This window comes from Leptodactylus fuscus, chromosome 7 (assembly GCF_031893055.1).
Source record: "Leptodactylus fuscus isolate aLepFus1 chromosome 7, aLepFus1.hap2, whole genome shotgun sequence".
Taxonomy (NCBI): Eukaryota; Metazoa; Chordata; class Amphibia; order Anura; family Leptodactylidae; genus Leptodactylus; species Leptodactylus fuscus.
Genome location: NC_134271.1, coordinates 3699614 through 3725297, shown reverse-complemented (window position 1 = coordinate 3725297; position 25684 = coordinate 3699614).

Genomic DNA, 25684 nt, shown 5'->3' with positions numbered 1-25684 from the left:
GTTCCTCACAGTGGAAACTGACAGGTTAAATCTCTGAGACAACGTTTTGTATCCTTCCCCTGAACAACTATGTTGAACAATCTTTGTTTTCAGATCATTTGAGAGCGGGCTGTCCATGCTCGGCGACCATCAAACTTAACTGAACTTGAATTGTTTTGTAGAAAGAAATGGTCCAAAATACCTTTATCCAGGATCCAGGAACTGATTAAAAGCTACAGGAAGCGACTAGAGGCTGTTATCTTTGCAAAAGGAGGATCTACTAAATATTAATGTCACTTTTCTGTTGAGGTGCCCATATTTTTGCACCGGTCACATTTTGGTTTAATGCATATTGCGCATTTTCTGTTAGTACAATAAACCTCATTTCAATCCTGAAATATTACTGTGTCCATCAGTTATTAGATATATCAAACTGAAATGGCTGCTGCAAACACCAAAATATTTAGAACAAAAAATGATTAAGATTAATAGGGGTGCCCAAACTTTTTCATAGGACTGTATATAGAGTATAAGTTTCTCGAAAAATTGTCAACTTGACATGGCTATATACTGATTTACAGGTTATTTTCCTCACTGGACCAATTGCAATCATATCTAGTTTATGGCCATACAAAAAAAATTACGGCAGCAGGTCCCAATGTGAAACGGTGCAAGAGACTATGGGAATAACACAAATGCAAAAAAAGTTCTCTTTTCTCTTACTCTCTATATGCTCTGGTGATGAATGTACACTCACCGGCCACTTTATTAGGTACACCATGCTAGTAACGGGTTGGACCCCCTTTTGCCTTCAGAACTGCCTCAATTCTTCGTGGCATAGATACAACAAGGTGCTGGAAGCATTCCTCAGAGATTTTGGTCCATATTGACATGATGGCATCACACAGTTGCAGTCGCAGATTTGTCGGCTGCACATCCATGATGCGAATCTCCCGTTCCACCACATCCCAAAGATGCTCCTCTATTGGATTGAGATCTGGTGACTGTGGAGGCCATTGGAGTACAGTGAACTCATTGTCATGTTCAAGAAACCAGTCTGAGATGATTCCAGCTTTATGACATGGCATTGCATTATCCTGCTGAAAGTAGCCATCAGATGTTGGGTACATTGTGGTCATAAAGGGATGGACATGGTCAGCAACAATACTCAGGTAGGCTTTGGCGTTGCAACCATGCTCAATTGGTACCAAGGGGCCCAAAGAGTGCCAAGAAAATATTCCTCACACCATGACACCACCACCACCAGCCTGAACCGTTACCGATACAAGGCAGGATGGATCCATGCTTTCATGTTGTTGACGCCAAATTCTGACCCTACCATCCGAATGTCGCAGCAGAAATCGAGACTCATCAGACCAGGCAACGTTTTTCCAATCTTCAATTGTCCAATTTCGATGAGCTTGTGCAAATTGTAGCCTCAGTTTCCTGTTCTTAGCTGAAAGGAGTGGCCCCCGGTGTGGTCTTCTGCTGCTGTAGCCCATCTGTAGCCTCAAAGTTGGACGTACTGTGCGGCGTTCAGAGATGCTCTTCTGGCTACCTTGGTTGTAACGGGTGGCTATTTGAGTCACTGTTGCCTTTCTATCAGCTCGAACCAGTCTGGCCATTCTCCTCTGACCTCTGGCATCAACAACGCATTTCCGCCCACAGAACTGCCGCTCACTGGATGTTTTTTCTTTTTCGGACCATTCTCTGTAAACCCTAGAGATGGTTGTGCGTGAAAATCCCAGTAGATCAGCAGTTTCTGAAATACTCAGACCAGCCCTTCTGGCACCAACAACCATGCCACGTTCAAAGGCACTCAAATCACCTTTCTTCCCCCCCATACTGATGCTCGGTTTGAACTGCAGGAGATTGTCTTGACCATGTCTACATGCCTAAATGCACTGAGTTGCCGCCATGTGATTGGCTGATTAGAAATTAAGTGTTAACGAGCAGTTGGACAGGTGTACCTAATAAAGTGGCCGGTGAGTGTATATAGTATAGCGCTGCTGCATTTGTAATATTGCCACAGTCACTTGCACCTGTTCATATTGGGATTTGTTGTTTTGTATACATATTGCAGGCGGGTGTGACTCCCCCCACAGTAGGACGTGCGCTCCCTTAAGTTACACAGGTCTGTCTAATTAGGATAGAGGACGCCCCTTCCCATCTACCTCAGGCTATTTTGGAGCAGAGGACGGCTTTGGATCCCACTTGCCCTGTATTCACATTTGTCCAAGAAAGGTATGTGTACTGAGTGTAGGCTCTGAATGAGGTCGCCCTGTTGGGGCAGATACAGGTGCAGGGTCAGGCTTCTTACTGTTTGATCAAATATATATATAACAAGAGCCTCTAACGTATATGTGTAGTTTATAGATTGATATATTGATAGATGAGATTCACTCACTTCTATCTGCCAATACCCGCAGTGATACAATGTGATGTCGGCTCTGTATGTGTCCCGGTGTTCGGTGCAGAGGCGGCTGCATTTGTTGCATTTGTACTTCCATAGCTATAGATTTGCCCCTGGAGAGGCCTCTCGATGCTTCTTATCATTACCCTCAATTCTCTTTACAGAGGACAAATTGTTCATGGTGTGAATTGTGTAAGTGTTGTAGCTGCAAATTCACATTATAGGTTATATCAATCATATTCATATAATCATATCAATCATCAATTATAGTCTATGGGCTCCATGTGCTTTGCAAGCACATCACTTGCACTTGCACAATTCTGTCCGGGGGGGTCTCCTTGTAGACTCCTTGCGGATGGAATACAAGCGCCAGTGTGAACCAACCCTTAGATGAAGATTATACAAGTGATAAAACTTTGCTTTTATTAATCTGTAATATTCCATAACGTGTGGAGTTGTGGCTGTTTTTTGTTACTTGCACCAGAATAATGTTGTGCACAAACTGTATCAAGATTCAGCATTTTTGCAGGATCGCCACAAAAGTTACATTTGCTAAGACAAAAAAAAGTGGCCTCTTGTTTAATGGCCGTGTTTGATGTAACGGCTTTGTCATATCTGCAAGAGCATTGGTGAGTGCGGTTTGGACATTATATGGACTGAACAGTAATATATTAAAGGGATTGTCCAGGGAGTTTTATTTCACTTGTGTGCACCAGGGTTTTTTTGATGCTAGACCTGAGGGTGCAGTGCAGAATGTAGAGGTCCAGCATTGAAGACCCAGTGCATGTCCATATAGTAATGCCAGGGCCCCACGGGCCAGAAATGCTGTGATTTGCCCATGGTGGAAAAATTGCAGCGTTTTACAGTACAGGCAAAGTGGATAAGACTCTAGTGAATCCCCATGTGGACTCCCCGAACAGATTACCAAATGCAGATGTGATCGAAGGGTAACCCGAATGACGACTCTTGTGGAAATTTCTGAAATGAATCTTGCAAGATTTGTCCATCTCTACCTCTAGACACATTTGTATCCTCTCTAGACTCCGAGGTTTGTGTCTTTTAGGTCTTCTCTCTATATGTTACACCTCTGCCAGAACAGCTGGTCTATAGTCCTGGCAGCTGTAGACACTCAGGAACAGGTGGAATTCAGGGCTGCCAAATGCAAACAGGTCCTGTATAAAGACAAAGCAATATTAATTTGCAGCCGCTTTTTGTCAAGGCTTGTACTAAAATAATATTAATAATAATAATAATCATCCCTTCTTTGCACAATCACAGGTAACATTGTTACCTCCACAGTAATCATCATCGTCCTCGTTACATTAATGACACAAGTTCCCGGAATCCTTCCCACTTCTTTGATACTTTTATAAGCTCAGTCGTAAGGGCTGCAAAATGAAAAGCAAAAGAGCAAAATGGATGCACGAAACTGGATAGGAAGAAGATTGGATGTAAGTAAAGCCCAGAGCCTTGACTGCAGCATGAGAAAACCGAGAGAGAAGCGAATCTGCCGAAAGTGTAATTAAGCAAATCATTAGTGTCTGCAAATCACCGAGTATTCCAAAGTGCATCCACCAAATTAGGAAGTCCCACTGCAAGGAAGCCGCTGCCAACCAACGTACCGCAGGATGATGGAAATTGCATTTACTAATCCAGTTAATTATACTGATGTAACACAACACAATCCTCCCTGTGGTACCGCACTGACTCCATTACAGACACTCCTCGTACTCGGGGATATGTATATACTATAAAGCCGCAGTCACCGGGTCCTGAAGACACTTCAGACTCTCACAGTAAGACTCTCTGCGCACACTTTGGAGTTGGTATTATAGGGTTGTTTCAAGGGGTTGTCCAGGACTATATTAATTGCTGCGGCCTCTTCAGTTCTTGCCAAGTACAGCGCCACACATTGTATAGTGGCCGTGCTTGGTACTGCGGCGCTGTTGCCGTCATTAGAATGAATAGTGAATATTCACATTCATTCATTGCAAATATTTAGTATTAAGGTAAAACGTATTTGCCAACTCTCCCGAAAGCTTCAGGAGAATCTCGAATAAAGGGGTGCGCCCCAACCACCACCACCACCACCACCACCACCACCACCACTGCCCAAGAGAGCAGGATTCTTGACTTTCTGCAGTGTGATAACTTATCTTATCACAGAAGGCCATAAAAGCCACTGAAAACCCATTGAAAAAGCCAAGTTAACCTTCTGTGCCAAAGTGTTGTCAACGTGTTAAGTGTCAAGTTAAGCTGTGCTATATCTATACACCAGTTTTTCATGCAGAATTCACTCTCCTTAGCTTAGCGAAGCTTCTCCATTGTGTTCATTGTAGGAAATGTTAGAAATCCCAGCTCGCTTATTCTCCAGGACTCCGAGTCCTATACATTAGGGATTCTATATGGGAATGACATTTTGTAGTATAATTCACCCATCCAGACTGAAGTTTCCAGCTCCGTTGTCATCGCCATAACTTGATATACAGTCTCATTATATAGCAATATCGTAAATCAAAGCTTTCCATCTTGTATCCATTTGGACTGTTCATGTAGCGATCGTGAGATGTTCTGATGTTCTACAAATGTTTCTAACCTTGTAACAACACGGCTAATACGATTGGGAAGACGTCTTCATCCTCCATAGACAAATACCAATTTCTAAATTTATGAAAACGGCCTTGAAGTGCTTTGTTGATCGTGCATCTAGTGCGTCCGCCGGAAAAGAGAAGGTAATCCCTCAAAATATGTTTCTAGGGCCTCGTGACGCATGACAAATGACTCAGTGTCTGTGGGATGCATATATATGCACAGAACAACGCTGATGAATGTGTTTGCTTTCACATAGATGATCAATGGACGCCGCTCCATGGCAGATACAAAGAGAAGTGAGCGTTTAGCAGGCAGAACTATTCAATTATAGGTCTATACGCTGCCGAGATCCAGGTGCATAGAAGATGTGCTACGGTATAGAGGAGCGATACTGTACCTGGTGCAGTGAGAACGTGTCACAAGACAACCTGATGGCCATCATCTATCATTGATACGAATCAAATGACTGCAATATAAGAACTAATCTATTAGGTTACATATCTGACAAAGGGGTGGAGCTAATCCGCTGTCCGTTTTCGGAGGACATCCACTAGAATTTTAAAAGCAATTTTTGCATTTGACCGAAAAGCAAAAAAATAACTCAATAAATCTGTAAAATGGTAAAGCAAAGAGTCAATATTTTATTGAGCAGACTTAATACAATGTTTCAATAGAATTCCCTATAAGAGGCATCTGACGGAATATTAAATATCATGCAGGAAATCTCAGCAAGACAAAACCTGCACTAAAAGCTTCTTAAGATTGCAATTAGGTGGAAAATGGAGCAAAATAGATCTCGCTTGGAAAATATCATTTTAGTCCTAATAAAAGCTGAACGTAAAGGTGTTAGAGAATGACAAGTGGTGAGAACCTTCCCCGGCTATCATTAGTAATGGAAGTGAGAGCCCAGAATATTACACTAAATTAACCTTGAAGAGACTTGGAGATTTCCTCTCTATAGATCTCCTGAATCAACACTGTTTCCATCAAGGCTTAATATTTGATACTGCGCGATTATAGTGAGCAATAAATGGAAGGGGGAGGGGCGGCCGGGGCGAAATCCTACTAAATATAGTCAGTAAGATGTGGGGTCTTGAAGAAATCCTCATCATACCAGGAGTCTCCTTAAATATGGAGATGTTTATGGTCTACGGAATTCATTATGGTGTTCTGGCTTTATTCTCCTTCATCCTCTTGTCTTACTATTACATCAGGGTCGGGGGACGGGTAACACCAAATGGCGGAATAGTAAGGCATTATGAAGGTGTTGAATCAATGGTTAAACAAAAAAACATGTTTTATGGCTATTTAACCCTTTTAGAGGCCAGTCAATAGTGATTATAAGGCTTTGTCCATTTTTGGACCCCACTAGCACCCCATCAGGTGGAGAAGGGAACATGGTAATGGGGGAGGGGGCTTTCAGACTTTGCTAGAGGTGGAGTCTACTAGTCTGTTCCTGTTACACTACATAGTATAATGCACTGATAGGACAAAGTAAAAAGAAAAACAAAATAACTCATTTGAATTAAATTTTATTTTTTTAACCAATCTAAAATCGTGTTTTCCCATTAAAATTTAGTTTTACACCAGAAATAAAGCAGGTATATTTGTTACAGATGGGTCAGTTATTTATCCCTCATGATGAAATCTGTCCACTAAAATGAAAAACAAGGATGGAATTTCTGTTATTTCATGACATTGTCGACAAAAATTCACTAAATCGTGATTAAAAAGTTCCATCAAAGCCAAAGTGGTTCCAATAGAAACTGCAGCTCATCTCACTAAAAACAAGTCCTCGCACAGCTGTGTCAAGAAGAAAAAGAAAGTTATGGCAACAAAGAATTTTTTTTTTTTTTGACAGATAAATGTTTCTAGTGTGCAAAAGTAATGCAACCTTACAAAGCGATATGGTGTTACTGTAATCTCACGGACCTGGAGCATACATTTATCATTTTACTAGCAATACCCGCGGCCCCCTCCCCCCCCCCCCCAGGCAGGACACCTGCAGCATGGGCCGGGCCCCCCTCCTGACGCCGCGTCCCCCCGCCTTTTGCCCCACAGGCGACCTGGAACCCGCTCCCCCCCCCCCCCCCCCGCACAGCCCCTTGTACCTCACTCACAACCCCGACTTCCCTTTACCCCTGAAAGGCACCCTAGGCTTCCTAACACCCCCCCCCCCCTTCCCAAATGGGACTCCGCAACCACGGCCTCCACCCCCAACCATGAGGCCGGCTTTCCATGCCACCTTCTTGAGAGCCCGGTCCCCACTTCCACCCTCCGTGACCCTGGCCTTCCTCCCCTCCTGCCACCCACGATCCCGTACCCCCCCATGGGCTAGGGTCCTGGGGGATATAGGGTGTTGAGACTGTGTATGGAGATGCATGGCGCTGGATGGATAGACGGCGGTTTGGGGAAGTCCTTATTGTGGTCGGGTTATCTTCTCATACATGTAGTGTCCTCCTGATAACCAGCCATGATGTCCTTATTGTGGTCAGGTTATCTTCTCATACATGTAGTGTCCTCCTGATAACCAGCCATGATGTCCTTATTGTGGTCAGGTTATCTTCTCATACATGTAGTGTCCTCCTGATAACCAGCCATGATGTCCTTATTGTGGTCGGGTTATCTTCTCATACATGTAGTGTCCTCTGATAACCAGCCATGATGTCCTTATTGTGGTCGGGTTATCTTCTCATACATGTAGTGTCCTCCTGATAACCAGCCATGATGTCCTTATTGTGGTCGGGTTATCTTCTCATACATGTAGTGTCCTCTGATAACCAGCCATGATGTCCTTATTGTGGTCAGGTTATCTTCTCATACATGTAGTGTCCTCCTGATAACCAGCCATGATGTCCTTATTGTGGTCGGGTTATCTTCTCATACATGTAGTGTCCTCCTGATAACCAGCCATGATGTCCTTATTGTGGTCAGGTTATCTTCTCATACATGTAGTGTCCTCCTGATAACCAGCCATGATGTCCTTATTGTGGTCAGGTTATCTTCTCATACATGTAGTGTCCTCCTGATAACCAGCCATGATGTCCTTATTGTGGTCAGGTTATCTTCTCATACATGTAGTGTCCTCCTGATAACCAGCCATGATGTCCTTATTGTGGTCGGGTTATCTTCTCATACATGTAGTGTCCTCCTGATAACCTGACCACAATAAGGATATAAAATCTTATACTACAAACAATAATTCCTGATGTTTCATCACTTTCTCCTTCACATCTGTTCTGGCCATGTTACAGCAGCTCCTACAGAAGGATTGTAAGATGTATCCAGTATCCGTAAGGATGAAAAGAAGACGAGCACTCCTATTCCTCAGATATACTAAGACATGGGGATCAATGAGTCCAACGCATGAGTGATGTTTCAAGCTATAAGCTCACGCTGTGATCTTTCGGGATCCCTCCGTAAGTGAACTATTTCAGAAGACTCCACAAGCCCTTGTATGAATCTCCCCTTAGGGTTCTGTCTTTGAAGAGAGGAGCCCATACTGAGCTGGTGATTACTGGTAATACGCAATGGTCAGATTGTTCTTTAGTCAGGTTAATCAAATTCTCTAAGGATTAAAAAGTATATTTTTGGCATCCAAGACAAGGACAACATGTGCTCACCCGTGGGGTCAGACTAGAGGTGAATTCCCAATGAGCCACCGACGTTCCTTCCCTTGGCTGCCCATCCTTAATATATTCATTTTAGTCACTTTCAATTATGAACAGACAAATCAATTGCAACCTTTCCAGAAAGGGGATATAGAATGATTTGTAATTCAGCGCTAAGTACAGCCTATGTTTCCGTAATTACTAATTTTATCCACAACACCTTTGCTTGTCTCCGAAAATGACTTTTCTGTTCTGTGGTAGAGAGCGGCATTGTTCGCCGTAGCGTTCGCCGTTCACCGCTGCATTTCAGAACTTAATGGAATTGTTAAATCACAAAGGACTTAATAGAGTGACCTAGTCGGAGAGGCAAAACACCTGAGAAAAAGGGGATTGTAAAAAGAAACACTAATCTTATGATAAGTGTTCCTGTCTGAAGATTAAGAAGCAAATTATAGAGGAATATTTCCAGCCGTTCCTTAAAATCGAGCAGAAGAACGCAACGTAAAAGCTTGGACGGTGATTATAGAAATTAACATCTGACACTTCAGCCGGTTAATTCAAGACTAATCTACTCTGTGCCTTGGTTTCCAATGCCGCGTGTTAGAGTTGCCAACTGGGCCATTATGTTCTGACTACTCAAGCGGTGCTCGCAAAGAACACAAAGCGCTCTCTCTTTAGATTAACTTCTAGCAGATATGGAAACTTGTAGGATGTGGCACCAAAACGATATGGGGAACACTTACATCAGTTAGAGGGTATCCGTCCTACTACGGTCCCAGATTAGCCCCCTGACTAGTAGCTGCTTCCCAGGACTGCGCAGAACACATCAATCCTAATGGATACAACACATGAGAAGAAAGTCGTACTTTATACAGAAACACAACTAACGGGGGTCATTATACACAACACCCCCAGGCTCTTCTCCCGAGGCACAACAATACTAATGTTACATCCTCACATGACGCACTTGCAACGAAAACATAGCACAGAACATCTCAGACTGCAAACACCAACCCTCGATACATCGAGGAAACCAATAGCAACATTCACTTGATACAAAATACATTCCATAGAAATGCGATGGCAGCCGGTAGCGGCTCTACAGATGGCAACTACGGATCTCCTCCTGAAATAAGGAGGGTAACCCTCTCACCCCTTTACCAGTGTATATGGATGGTCTGTACAATGATAAAAGCAGAGTTTAGTGCATATTGGGGCAGGTTTATCAATATAGACTTGTAAGGGGGTGAGAGGGTTACCCTCCTTATTTCGCAATCCTAGGAGGAGATCCGTAGCCACCATGTGTAGATCCGCTACCGGCTGCCATCACATTTCTATGGAATGTATTTTGTATCAAGTGAATGTTGCTATTGGTTTCCTCAATGTATCGAGAGCCGCTGTTTGCATTCTTTGATGCTCTATGCTGTGTTGTCATGTGAGGATGTAATATTAGTATAGTTGTGCCTCGGGAGGAGAGCCTGGGGGGGTGTTGTGTATAATGAGGCCACGTTTGGTGGCGGCCCAGGGGAGGTGACAACAATAAAAAACACTTCTTCTCCCCTTCCCTCCCCTCTTTCTGTGCTGCTCTTACAGTATCATGCACCAGGGCTCAATGCTGAGGCTTGTGACTGGGCCTCATTGGTGACATGGGCACCACGAGCATCATGACGTCATGTCACCGAGGTGGCCAATAGAGGTGACGGAAGGGGGGTATAAAACGTGGGTTTGGGGGGGGTTTTTTATCTCCCCTTGGCCTCCATCTTTGATACCCCGGGGGCTGAAGAGACCTCACAGTATAATAATTTTGTCCCAGTAGCCATTTTAGTTAATCCAAGACAAATCCCCATCGATTTGGTTTTGCTAGAAACCAAACCATTTGGGCTATTCCGGTCTGGTGACAGAGGTTTGTCCATCTCTAATCTCTAACCGTCTCCTTACTGTTCGCATCTATTTTGGGAAATCTTCTAATTCTCCTAAATTGTCGTTACAATGGCGCCATCTAATTAATGTGCTGGTAAGCGGGAGGAAGAAATGTGCAAGGTCTCAGCACAATCCAAGAGTCACGGAAGAATTGTGTACGTCGTATCGGTGAATCCATCAAACCTGTGGTTACATCTGCATAGATGGCTTCATTGATTGTATAATTTATAGACCTTGGAAGGACTTTGACTATTGGATCTTTAAGAAACCTCCAGCTCTTATAGTTAATCAAAACCACTAAAGCGAATCAAATTATGGAAAATGAATGCAAGTCTATTAATGGAAGAGTAAGCACAAAAATAGCCCCGACTCGGCAATTAAAGGGCATTACATAATAAGATAAATGGGAGACATTTACAGCGCCCGTGTCACTTGTGAAGGGTTCACTTGCTTCCTTCTGACCCTGACTAGGACTGATCCACTCAAGACTTCTCTACCAGTTTGTTGACTACCTTCCATTAATCACCGGCTTGTCAGATAGTCGTCATGTATGAAATTGGTAAGAAAAAGGATCATTCAAGAGGTTCCGGCACTGGGCAGGGGCAGTTGACTTGACCTCTCAGGAACAAAACTGGCAGATTTCATTACTTGTGACCAACAAGTCTAGTAAAAGGTCTGAACATACAACGGTGGGTCATTAAAAGAACATGTAGTCCAATCTACCGGCGGCATACAGATAAGGAGAAGATTGGAATACGATTGTACAGGAAAATATTCATGTATCCATTCTGCTTAGGAGTCCAGTGGGCGGTCCTACTGCTAGATATCGCATTCCGAGATAGCTGTCAATCACTACGTAGGACCACCCACTGGACTCCTAGACATAGAGTAAAGCTTTATAAGTGAATGTGTCACCATGATCTATTGAACATGACAATTCCATTGTAAAGGTAACTGAGTCTTAATAAGAAGTTGAAATCTGTCAGTCTGTTCTATATCTGTATAAACCTTCATACATGGTGACCGATCAGGGTTTTTTTGCGGCTGATAGTCCCATTATGACTGCAGCACATATCTAGATCACTTTTTAGGCTGGTGGCATGTATAATAACCTTTTCTATCCATTATAACTACTACTGTTATTACATGTAAATTCTGCCAGGAGTAACTGTAAAATAGCAAACAAATAGCTGATCTAAATGAACATAATAGAAGAGATCTAGGAACAACGGACTGCAAATACAGGTTATGATGCAACTAAACAGATCCCTGACACAGACAGAAATCTATGAGCACAGTCTATGACTAACATTCCATCAGCAATAACACAAGCAGCCACAAGTAGGTACATGCATATAGGTAGTCTTCTCCTACATTGCAAGCTGTGAGATGCTCTCAGTCCAATGTGAAGGCAAGAAAAGCTATTGCAGACGTGTTAGGAGAATCAACCACTCCCCTCTACAGTCACTGTACGAAGAGAGAACAGACCCTCCCCCTCCACTCACTGTAAAACAGTCTTGTTTCAGACTGATAGCCAAGGATGGACATTCCCTAGTAACAAGGACTGAGCAGCAAATTAGCTCCTAGTGGTGGAGAAGTTTTTAAGGCAGAAAACCGCAACATTTCTATTTCCTATACGTTACATTTTTGCTCTATTTAATCAAACAACGTTATCTGAAAACTTGGTGACCATTTCAACTTTGCACTGACCGATACGCATGCTAATGTGGCAAAACGTGCTGTAGTATCCCTTTAATTCTGTACTATGAAATTTATAATGGGATTCTGTAATTTCCATAAAGAATAAACAGCGAGTCTCTCCCAATGCGATACTTCACGCGAAAATGCTTAAGAAATGCACATTAAGAGGTTCTGACGAGAGCTCAATAAAAAATAAGAGGCTGGTTCTGGAGTGAAAAGTGATTTTACTGTCAGGTGGGACATAAGCACAATCCGAGGCGAAATAAACACAGAACTGCTAACACTGTCACTTTTTAATGCCTATGTAAATGACTCGATGTTCTCAAACTTTCTATGACTCTATAAAATAGTTGATCAAATCGGCTCACCTGAAACAAAATCTATCTTTCTTACGACCCAACTTAAAATCTGTTCCGAGGAAAGAGCAAATTAACATGTAGCAGAGCTAGAACATTAGCGGCAGGGTTAACGCTTCAGATTCCAAGGGGCCGCGTAGAAGAAGAAAATTCTGATATTTGTAACTTTGTATTTTAAAGGGCCGATGTCCTATTTATTTCAGGGACCGGATCTGTCCGGGTCTCACGACTAGGACCCTCATCGATCGCAAGTGAGGGATTCCAACTGTGTTCAGCTCTTGCCTTTAGTGCCATAGACCCGAATGGCCATGTAAAGGGGATGTAAAAAACAAAAAACTTGAGTCTGAAGGTTGTATATGTACAACAGGACACTAGGAATAGAATTTTAGGAGGGAGAGGGGAAGAGGCTTATTGGTATGTACACGTAAACAATTCCACAGTTCCCAGGTTCTTATCAGTTTACAGAGTGGATTTATGGCTGGCTCAGTTCAGTGATTTCTGTAGGATGCCATGAACCCATGTGAGAGATTCATCCTATTCTCCAAAGTGTTAAATCAGGTCATCAGCTTGTACTCCTAAATCCGTCTGTTCTTCCTGGATTTAAAATTCCCTCTTGGGACCAAAATTTTCATGTCATTGGTGATTTTATGATCTTCATTGCAGAAATGTTTTGACACAGGAAGGTCCATTCTCTGTTCTCTAATTGTATGGCGATGTGAGTTCATGTAAAGAGGGACAATCGGCCAAATATGGCTCCTATTTTCTTAAAGGGATCACCTAGTCTTATGTAGACAAAGCTTAAAGACATTGTCCAACAAGCTTCACTTCTCCTCTAGTCATACAATAGATGGAAAGTGTCTAGTGGGTGGGGGTCTGACCTCTGGAACCCAAATTGATCACAAAAACCGGGTCCCTAGTCATCGTCATTCTCCACCCCTCCCCATTTCATGGAGCCCTGGGTACACTGATGGCATTCTGCAGTCGCTCAACACTTTTGGTTGAAGGCCTTAACTAAAAGTGAGCTAAGTTGACACATCTCTAAATTAAAATGTATTGCACCTTACGGTTCCTACCACCCCCGAGTATAAGACAACTTCCAACTCAAAATTAAAGGGCAGACAACCCTCATGAATAGTTGCAACATGAATTGCACGAGGGTTGCCCACTCCTAGATGCAATCTCCTAGCACAGAATCCCTCCTGGACCATCTGCTGGACAATTTCTACTTTTGGCAATAAAAAGTTAATTTCTCTCTTCTGACAGTGGAAGACTATGTATTATAAATCTCCTTTACCTGTCTCACTGCAGTGCACCAGAGGGCAGGGGTAAGACATGTAAGATGAACAAAACATCAATGGAGATCAAAGAAGATTACTTAGCCCTAGTGTAGTGAGGGTGACCTGTTGGCGACCACCGTGACCCCTTATCGTTTTGCCAATGCTTATCCATGCAAATAACGTTTTAAACTGGGGTTCACAAATGACCTATTCCTAGAATATCTTCAGTGATAGGTTTGGATCCTACTATACAAATAGGGGTCCCATCACCCTTATGCTCTGCTTGTATATATGAATTCTATATCCGGCATTGGCGCCAACATGGCGGAACCAAGTCACGTAAATAAACCCTTCCTTCCTTATTAGTAGACGCGATCTCCTTGTTACAATAAACATTGCTGGAATGATCCCGCACGACCCCAGACCGTTTTAATGGTCACATTTCTTGGCTAATAAACTTGAGTTCCGTACGCAGAATAATCCCACGCTGAGTGAAAGGGATCTTTAAATTTCTATGACCCATTTTCATTTTTAGGCGTGAGCAGGACTTTAATCTTTTCTTAATGTAGATAGTCCATAGATCTGAGCAGCCAGGGCTAATTTAATGTGGAATGGCTTTCCCGAGTCGTCTAATGAAACCGTATATAGCGTGCGACGCGTCTCCCCGGCATCCAGGAGATGTATAATGACTCCCATTATATTTTATTAATCCCTTTCTTTTATCATCTCCAAAGGTTCAGGTTTAAGCCCATAGAATTTAATGATGGGGATTTTCTTTGTACCGGGAAGAGATAATATTCACATTATTTTATATTTACTTGTTTTTATAGAAAGATGATGGATGTGACGACCCCTTGGTGAGCCAAAGAGGAATCTCAATGGGGTCCGATAGCCTTAATATTACAATGTGACTAAATGCAGATTGGGTAGTTTCCATACAGCACATTATTTCTGTACATGGCCCCTTTAAATAAAACAAAAAGTTGCCAAAGTGTCCGTTTTTTGGTCCTTTGCGCAGAGGCTGGGGTCACATGATGGCTCCACCACCAGTGAAACCACCAGTTGTTGCAATTATTGTTGCAACTGATGTGTAAATAAAGTTGCAACATTGAAGCTCACGCGTTATTTTTGCAGGACTGTACTCTCTGCATATTTCATTGGGGAACCCGAATGTAAACGGGGCGCGGATGTGAATCCAATTCCGGCAATGTAATGACTTCACCATTTTATTTCACAGACTTTTGTTAGTGAATTGCACAAATAGGAAATACGTTTTGTATTGCTTTTACAAATCTGTTGACTCGTCGACGCTCCCGTTAAGCCGCGCACCGATGGCAGAATTATTACTACACTAAGCTGCCAGCTAAAAATCAGAGAGAACAGAAAATCACGTAAGATCCTTTCATATCCTCCCTGGAAATACTGGCAAAATCTTGCACTTGGCATTGCCGCGGGTTATTGACCTTTTTCACATTCCTATGCAGACTTGGCAGTCGAAAAATATTCTGTTGATAGAGTTGAATGTAATGTATTGTATTGGAACTAGAATTTTAGTTTTAAGTTTTGCTGGAAAGCTGTAGGTACCGATGTAGAAGAGTTAAGTTTGCTTTCTGCAGTATGATACAACAAAAGACTCCCAAAGCCATTGAGTCAACACTCAAGGTAACCAGTGCACTCGCAGTATGACCATACATTGGTGGGGCGATGGACAGTAGGGTAGTCTTCATCAGCCTGTATGACAGCGGCCACCAAGTCACACCACTCTACTCCCATGCAGGTCGCCACTGGAGGTCATTGGGTTTGTCGATGGACCTTAGTGGTCAAAATGTCACCCCACAAGCCTTTCAGTGATCACCAGGGCTGTTGACATCACCCAAGAGGCTGGAAGATGCCCAGGAATGAACACAGGACACCGACACAAAGCCCAGGAACCACATGGTGGGACAAGTCAAGGATTATCTTATCTCTTATCTTATCTTATGCAATGTCTACAGTTCTGTAAGACCGGTATTCCATTTGGCACCTAACACATTAGAGAGATTGCTGTGGTTGCTACAAAATGATCAAAAAACAAGCCACAACCAACATGGCGGCACTTTCTTTTATCACTTTTACAAGACAACTGATAAAAGTGTTGACTCTCTATAAAGCTTCAAACTTTAGTTATTGGCCATTTTGGGGTATATTTATACGCTCATGAAAGCAGGCGAGGCACTGACTTAGCTCTGCTTCACCCTTCTGATATGTCTCAGGTTCTCTCCATCACTTCAAAGTTTTGATCATTTATTTATCAGTCACCGCGGCTTTGATGAATAATTCTCAGGAAAGTTACAATGTGTTTAGAATGCATTGTATTCCATGAAAAAGCCTTTTAAACTAAAGCGGCAGGTAACCTTGCTATAGGTCAGCCAGGAGAACATTCCCATTAATAATCCAGAGGACTACATATAATGTACACAGGGCGCAGGGCTTGCATTTCAATCGCAGCACCTATGATGTAATGGCCGCTCCTCGCTAAGTGAATTACAACACTGTGACAATAATTGTGTCATCACGTTCCATATTTACTGCGTCCTTCTCTTGTGTCCACCGCCCAACACTGTTATTTCTAAGTGACTGTGCAGACAAGGACCGTGCAATTCTTCCCCTATGGTGAAGGTGACTGGTTTCCCCTTCACATTACTATGTCCAATGTCTGCCCGTTTTTATTCCAGCCAAGGACTTCTGTAGTTTGTTGCATTGCCTATGCTGCTTGGATGTTTGGCCCAGGGAATCATGTCTGACAGGGGTTGGCTCGGTGTTTGGGCTGGCTTAAGGTAGCCCTGCAGGACCTGTGATAAATGCAGAGACCTCGTGAAGCCAAGCGCTGATGTTTTCACCTAGGCAGAGCAGAAGAGATAAAAATGACTGCTCTTGATGCCAATTGTTTTGAGCCCATTGGTCCAAAACCAAACTTTTTTAAAATGAGTACAGTAGTGGCCCAGGCTTGCATGTCATAGGCCATACCACTGCTGCAAGCAATTTTTTGTTTATAAGCCCTATCCTTGCATTTGGTTAATGTAAAGAGAACCAGAGCACAATTATGATGGGGTTTGGGGTGGAATGAATTAGTTGGGAAGGGATAGTAGGGGGCGGGCTAGCTAGGGAGACCAGGAGGGGGTGTGAGAGAGAGAAGGAGAGGGGGACATAGTGTGTCGGCTCTGAGCGAAGCGCAATGCATCATGGTAGTTGTAGGTAAACAGAACAGGAAGCTGCAACAGGTAAACAAATGCAGAAGATGCCAGGAACTCCCAGAGAAACCCTGATAAAAGTATATGGGTGCATTTATTAACCTATTAGTAGTACTAAAAGTCCTCTTTAGAAAAATCTTAGAGCGAAGACACAATATTTGAGACGGCAGAGACCCAGTCACTGGTGTTCTGTATCATCCCCTACAGCTAAGCCCCTTCTCCTGTTCCTGACTCCCATAGAATACATTGGACCTTTAGGTAAGACGTTTCATGACGTTGGTCCTACATGTAATAGTCACCTGAGCTTCCATTCTCCAGCCCATGGACAAATGCTATTCCAGGAAAGTTCCCTAATCCCTGAGATCCTGTATAAGAAGTCATTGGCTCTACCTGCCTGATACGAATCTCTCCGCTATCGGTAAATCATCTTCTCTCATCTCAGGAATTATTACTACAACCTTGTAGCTGATTAATATTCATGATATGGGGAGATGTCTGGCGGCGTCCGCTCGCTGGAAGTCTAATAACTGCAGATCTCACTTCTAAGGCTCTTTAGCAGAAGAGCTGCAGAGATTAGAGGGGGACGGATGTGGCAGGCGCGTGTTGCCGCTTTTTACGCCTCTTATTTATGTTACTGGTTTTTTAGGTCTTTAATTCGCTCTTATGACAGAACATGTCGGCAGAAAATTCCTATTAAGCAATTCTACCATTCAGAGCGGTAAAGGGAGAAAGATCCGATAATATACAAAGTACGACTGCCGCGTCCTCCTAATTGTGATGGCGACCTCGTCTGGGACTGTCAGGCGCCACCTTTGAAAAATTTTGGCTACAGAGTCAGCAATAAAACCCAAACCCAACCTCATTGCAAAACTTCAGAATTTACTTTGTTTTTTTCTTTCCCTTGCACGGTGCAGAGAAACCAAGTCAGTGTGCCAATAAGTTACTGCAGCTAACCTGGAAACCATCCACAGGCAGGCTAGCTGCTGCAGCACCTCTTTGGCACATGGACATCCACATAGTCTAATACCCTATGAATTACTACTCTATGCGATCAACGAAAGTTGAGGCCCAGCCAAGGACACCCCAGAATGTTACAATGACTCTTGGGAAATAGAATACCTCCCAACTTATAACTGATACATTTAGCCCCATTTTCACTTTGACTCCACCCATTACCTTCCATTTGTGCCCTTACATAGTATAATACCCCTACAGTCCGCCCTAATATAGTATAACCCCACTTTATAATGTCCCAAACTGGGGCGCCCCACAGTATTCAGTCCCTCTCCTGGTGCACACACAGTATTCAGTCTAGAGATGGCTGAACCCTTAGAATTTGTTTCGTTTCAGATTGTGATGGTTTGGGTTGGGTCCAGGATTCATTTGGGGTCAAACAAGTTTGGTACCACCCACAACTTAAATTGGCTTAAAACATGGTATAAAACGCTCTTAGGACTAGGACTTGATCCACACCATCTACCAATAAGTATTTGGACACCCGCGGCAGAATAGAAAACCGAAATGTATTCATATTCAGTAGTTGGTAAACCCCAGCAGACGCCTCCTTATGGATGGACGGACATCAAAGCAGTGCGAGCAGGAGACCATACCATCCATTGATACGGGTGTGAATGTAGCCTAATATTGTAACGTTTTTGTTACAATAAATTCTTTATAGACACATTTGTAAATATATTGTATCCAGTGTATTTAACCTGTTCCTTACCAGAACATATAACCGCAGGTTTTCCTCAATTGGCTTTAAGACTCAAGTCCAAGGAAGCTACAGGCGCAAAGTATTTACACGCCCCGGGCTTGATCCTTCTTCTGACGATACATGTATTGATTGAATTTGTCAAGATGTCGTCCTGGGCGGCCACCATGGCAGAGAAATGAAGAGTGAGGAGAGAGATTTCCCAAAGGGAAGTAAGAGGGAAGTCACGCTCCAGGAGATCCCAGCTCAGATGGAGAAAGAGAACGGCCATAGGATATTGCATCTCTCTAATTGAAAGTATTGCGTCTCGGTGCCGGCTCACAGGCAGACGGATAAATCTATTCTTGATTTCTCAAGTAATATGAATGATGAGTTGTACATGGACACTTTCTCTAGTTAAGCAGAGCAGGCAATCTACGGCGAAAGGGCAGCGCTTCTCCTAAGGTCTAACCGCCATGGAAGCCTTTGATCTGACTTATGTGCTGACAATCAGTTTCATGTCAGCCCATTTATCCCCCCAACACCACCGAGCGTTGTCTGAGCTGACAGATTGGATCTCTTCAGCCAAACAGGTCTTGAAATAGGTTCTCAAGTCTAATTTGTGTGTTCAGCCTGAGGTCCTCTGACAGGAAAGTGCTGCGCCGGCATCGAAAGGCGAGTCAATGCATAGTAAGATGGGTTCTGTGATCAGCTCTGAGCACTTTTATGTCCTGGCCCAGAGTCTGCAAAAGTGATAAAAATACCAAGACCTGTCTGTGTTTATAGAAGAAGGTATATAGCGCCACGTCTCGCGTATACTGGAGTTCAGGTATGGTTCTCTATAACTGTCAGCTCTGTAGTCTGAACCTATGTGAATGTCAAGATCTGTAATGTGAATGAAGGCGGACAACCGCTCGATGTGTCTGAGCTCTGTATATCGATCTGATGAAATCCAGCTGGGTTGTGTTTTTGCCGACTGTCATGGTCACTCTCGTGGTCACATTGTACGATCATAAGACACAACGTAGCATCGCAACATTGATACATTGTATTATGCAGCCTCACATTACCTTAAAGAAAAGCAATAAATAGATTTTATGGGTTTTTTACAATTTTTTTTGTATATTCTGTTTTTGTATGTTCTCCCATTTTCTTGTTCCTTCCCTTTCATTGAGTTGATGTATTTTTGGCTCTTTTTGGCAGTTTGTTCCCTTCTTCCCGTTGCGCTGCCTTCTCTATTAGTTTCTTTTTATAGGTGACTTTAAGTGTTTCTATTGTTTTAGAAAAAAAAACAAGAATATTTAGCAAAGCCGCTCCGTTTTTTTCCCCGTGTCAGACCTCAGGGTGCACAATTTAAGAAATGTAAAACCAAAAAGGGCATTTCACGTAAAGACTGGAAAAACAAGCAACAACTAATGAAGCTTCCAGGGGAGCGCGCCCATTGTCTCTACACGCAACCCCATTATAAGTGTGTATCCACTATCAAGAGCGCAACGAAACCTTTCATTATCTCCATGTAGTTGATGTAACCTATAAAAAGTCCATAGACTGAAATAAACAAATCTCACTATAAATCGGGAGGATGGGAAGACGGCTCCATGTTGTCTAAGACTAATACAAGAGACCGAGGATGGCAATGGACGGCTCCAAGTCATCTAAGACTTACTACAAGAGACAGGAGATGGCAATGGACGGCTCCAAAGTCATCTAAGACTTACTACAAGAGACAGGAGATGGCAATGGACGGCTCCAAAGTCATCTAAGACTTACTACAAGAAACAAGGGATGGCAATGGATGGCTCCATGTTGTTTAAGACTTACTACAAGAGACAGGGAATGGCAATGGATGGCTCAATGTTGTTTAAGACTTACTACAAGAGACAGGGAATGGCAATGGATGGCTCAATGTTGTCAAAGACTTACTACAAGAGACTGATGATGGCAATGGACGGCTCCAAGTCATCTAAGACTTACTACAAGAAACGGGATGGCAATGGATGGCTCCATGTTGTCTAAGACTACATATCCAGCATGTATGAAGGGGGTGGAACGTCTCCATGATTTCTAGAACTACGGACACAAAAATCTAGTAGGAAGGAGGAAGAACAGCTCCATGTCTTCTAGGACTGCTCCTTAAACATACATGGAGGGTTGCGTAGACTGTTTCCATATTTTCTAGGACTACAGACACAAGAAAAGAAATGGAGAAGATGGAGAAAGGACAGCCCCATGTTTACTAGGACTACTTATACAACATACATGGAGAGTGAAGTAGGATGTCTACATGTGTTCAATGACTAATTACATAAGAGACAAGATGGATAGGAAAGAAGATGGCTCCATGTTTTCCAGGATTACTTCTATGACAGACATGGAGGATTGGGTGGGATGTCACCATGTTTTCTAGAACTAGTGACAAGAGACAGAAAACATGGATTGTTCTTCCTCTATTCTCTTGGTCTCCTTGGTCACTGGTTCTCAAAAACATGGAGACATCCTACCCCATTCTACATGGTTGTCATAGAAGTAGTCATAGAAAACTTGGACCTATCCTCTGTCCACCATGAGTCTCTTGTGTCATTAGGCAGGAAAACAAGGAGACGTCCTTCATCGTCCGCCATGTATGTTGTCTAAGTAGTCCTAGTAAACATGGAGCTATTCTGTCCCCATCCTCCTCATTTCTTGTGTTACTAGTCTTAGGGATCACGGAGACCTCTTAGCCCATTCTACATGACTGTCATAGAAAACATGGACCTGCCCTTCCTCTATCCTCCCTATGACAGTCATGTAGAATGGGGTAGGATATCTCCATGTTTTCTAGAACCGGTGACAAGAGACAGGGAGGATAAAAAATGACATCTCCATGTTTTTTTACACTATTTATACAATCTACAGGGAGGATGGAGGGCAAGATGGGGGATGTGGTGAAGGCCAGGTAAACCTTCTTTACTTCTAGTCCATGAATATTTCAACTTCTAATACAAATCTGTTTGTAAAGCAAATAAACTGGAAAAACAAATATTGTATACCCAGATGACACCCAGGCTATAGAACTGAAATGAAAGCTTCATGTGACGACGAGCGGCTTGGGATTGACCATTGTCTGGTGAGGGATTAAGGCCGCCGGTATAGACTTCTCCTATTTTTAACAGGTCAAGGAACCAATGTGCAGACCAAGAAATAAAGTGGAGTCCATCACTCACTGGTCCATTTACAATAATGAAGCATTGTGGGCCAAAAATACATGGCCTGGAGATGGAAGCCTTGCCTATTGATCTTGCCTATTGGTCCATTGGTCTGTACACCATTGGGATTTCCCAGTCTGGAGACCAGGGCTCCTTGAATCCTTGTGATGTATGGGGCTAGGAGACCTGTGGCCTCGCTACATACAGGCAGGGACTCCTAACATTATAAATCTCTATGGGGCTAGGAGTCCTGAACCCTTGAATGTGATCCTGTCGGTGTAGACGTTCCAGCCCAGACTGCCCCATGTGCACAAGGACTAAACCTTATAGATGTATTTTCCGTTACTGTATCGGGTCAGTAAATGTGCGCACGACTTGCACGCAGATGAATGTCTGTCTGTTCTGCCCTCGGATCTGTATAATAGTTTACATTTTCCCTTGTCTCTGTATAATGGTTGTACATTAGCATAGTAACGGTATTAATATCTGGCATCTCTTGCTGTAGGTTATAATAAAGAAGCTTCTTAAGACGGATGCCTTTCATAGGTGTCAGCGGGGTGACTTTCGGACGCCGCTTTCGCCTTGCCCAGCATATTTTTATGTCAACTGCATAAAGCCAAAGGGAACGAAATCTACATAAAAAAGTTTTAGCAACACAAAAAGCTGAACAGAAGAATTTTATAATGTTTCATTAATGAAAATAATTTTCAGGTTTAACTGTTTATGGCTCAGTCCTGTGCTGTTATTTGGGGTTTTACTTGGGAAAGGCGTTTGTTGGGGTCTTAAAGCGAAAGTCTCGCAAAACAGAAACAAGTGATGATTGAGCCTTGGGGGCCTTTAATACGATGGATATGGACAAAGAGAGACAAAGCCAGAAGAATAAAACTGCAGTAGGGCGAGAATCCTGATTAAAGGGATTGTCCAATCTGGGGCGTCGGGAGGCAGAAGGAAGTAGACACGGGTGGGGGAAGGGGAGAGGAGATGAGACACGGATGGGGAACATAGAAGTGGTGGAAGGGGAGAGGAGACGAGACACGGATGGGGAACATAGAAGTGGTGGAATGGGAGAGGAGAGGAGACAAGACATGGATGGGGAACATAGAAGTTTTGGAACGGGGGAGGAGACGAGACACAGGTGGGGAACAGAGAAGTGGTGGAAGGGGGGAAATGAGATACGGATTGGGAACAGAATGGAATGGAGGAGGAGATGAGACATGAGTGGGAAACAGACAAGCCTTGGAATGAGGGAGGAGATGAGACATGGGTGGGGAACATAGAAGCATTGGGGAGGAAGTGGTCGGTAGGGTCAATATTTATCAAAAAACTTTAAAAAAAGATTATATAATTAAGGAAGGGAAGAAGCAAAAGCTACTGAGTTCCACAATTCAGGATCTAGGAATCTTAATTCACGGTCACATCTGGTGTCCTGGGTGAAGTCAGCAGCCCAGGTCACTGCTGAACTCTGTGGCTATATGGGGTAGGTTAATGTCACCTAACTATGCTGATGTCACCAAAGACACCTCAAATGTTGCAATAACATCTAGGATAGGTGAAAGAAGGTGAGTATGATTTGTGGGTGGCAAATTCCAAAAATTCCAGGTTAAAACAAACTTAAAATTTTACAAAATTTTGCAACAAACTCAGTTCATTGCGAACCAGTTCGGTCTTCTTTGGTTACGGCCATCTGTCAATTTATTCAAACAAGTCTTAGAAGAAGAACTGAGAAACGGTTCAGTATAGAATTATAGGAAATATATTTTGGGGGGAATACAATTATTTACTAAGACAGACCTGATATAAAGCGAGAAGTGTGAACTGAGTCATTGCGTTACTTTTCCATCTAGAAAGCTGCAGTGTCGCCATATGGAACGTGATAGAACATCTAATATATTTCTGTGTGGTCGGCAGATAGAATAACATTTCTATAAAGCGGATTCCATTTCCAGCTGCAGAATAGAAATCCTTCATCTCTCAGCCATATTTTTATCTGTACACTTCACTTTTCATTACACGTACTTAGTCCTACTTTCAGTCTTGGTGTCAGCTCTACAAGGTGGAATATTTAGGAAAAATTGATTTTGTGTCACCTTCCTTCTTCATCTGCCGAGTTATTACAGTAATGGTAATGTCAGAGAGCATCGCTATCAATACTGTACAAGCCCAACCAAAAAGCCAGAATGATTATTCAGATTAGATTTTCCCTTGGAGAACCGCTCGGCCATTAGCGCTACAGCTGAACTTTTCCGCCGAGAAAATGAAACGTCTGTAAATTGGTCATTCTGTAGAAAAATGTCCGGGACAAAGTCGTAACTGGCCGCCATGACATAACAGCAAAACATCAGAATGTGCTCCATCCTGCAGAGTCGGTGGCGCGGTGGCTTCATCCAAACCATTACGGCCGTGTTCGAAGGGAAGTTTTTGTAAAAGATTCGTAAAAGAAAGACTTCCATTCCTTTACTACTTCAGGAGGATTCGGTAGGGCAACATTTGTATCCATTAAGCTCAGGCTGTAACAAGTTCTCGATCGTTGGATGGTTGAAAACTTCAGCGGAAAGATGAGCAACAATCTTATTGAGAATTTTAAACAATTTATGAAGACAAGGAAAGTGATAGAATAAAATGTAACTGTTCCCTCTCTTGTAACTCGCCTGTCTCTCCAGTGATAACCCCGCAGTCTCTGCATAAATGTCATCACGCCAGACAATCACTGACCCCTATATCAGACCTGACCGCATCAAATGGACGCATCCGGCTCAACGTGACTTGAAAAAGGGCCTAGTTTAGGCCCGAAACGCATCGTCAATAAAAAGTTTGCTTTGAAAATTTGGGCTTGTACCTCTCCCTTGTCATCACCAGTGAGTACGAATCTCCTGCTACAGACCTCTAGGTCCTTGCTTTTTGTCCATTAGAGCATCCAATGGGGCTGATTGTTGGCGTGTGCACCATAGGGCCATCCTTGACCTGAGTTGATGGATACATTGAGGTGTAGTGATTCTGTGATCTCATCTATGTATGCAAAAAACAGCAAAACGCCAGCAGCTGTGGACGACTTCTACTCATAAAATCTCTGCTATATCCTTCTTAAGTCAAACTGCAGGTCACACATCAGATTACATGTCGGTAGACTCCTATGGAGAGGGAACGGGCAGGGGTAAGCAAAAGCTGAGGAAGAGAAAAGACAATGCTGCAGCTAAATAGTAAGTTTCTATTGTAGCCCAAGTACTTCTATTTGCACCAGTCCAGGTCAGTACTTCTCTATAATACCCTGAATGATACTGAATCTGTTTCACAGTGATAGAAGGCTATTGAGCTGATTCTCTTTTGCTTACTATGTGCATTGTATGGCAGAGACTCTCTACAAACTAGTCCTAGAAGAACATCAAACTGCAGATAGAGCCTGCAGAAAATATATCATAAGGACCAGACATTTACTCCACGTGGTGGCTCAACCTGACAATTCACCTGAGACGACAGGTATGCTTTAAATCCAGGAATATCTTAAACCAAACAGCCCGAGTTCCCGACCCTTAGCAGCGCTCTGATCACCCCGAGCCGAGTGACTGATTTTTCAGCTTACTCAAATCCAAATAGAAAATCCATAGTGACAGAAAGGACTAGATCAAGCGTGTAATTGAAAGCATAGACAGGTCGCCACTCTATTTTTAAGTCGAATGTAGATTAATATCCCATTAATGTAATTTAGGGGATTCTGTGCTATTAATAATAA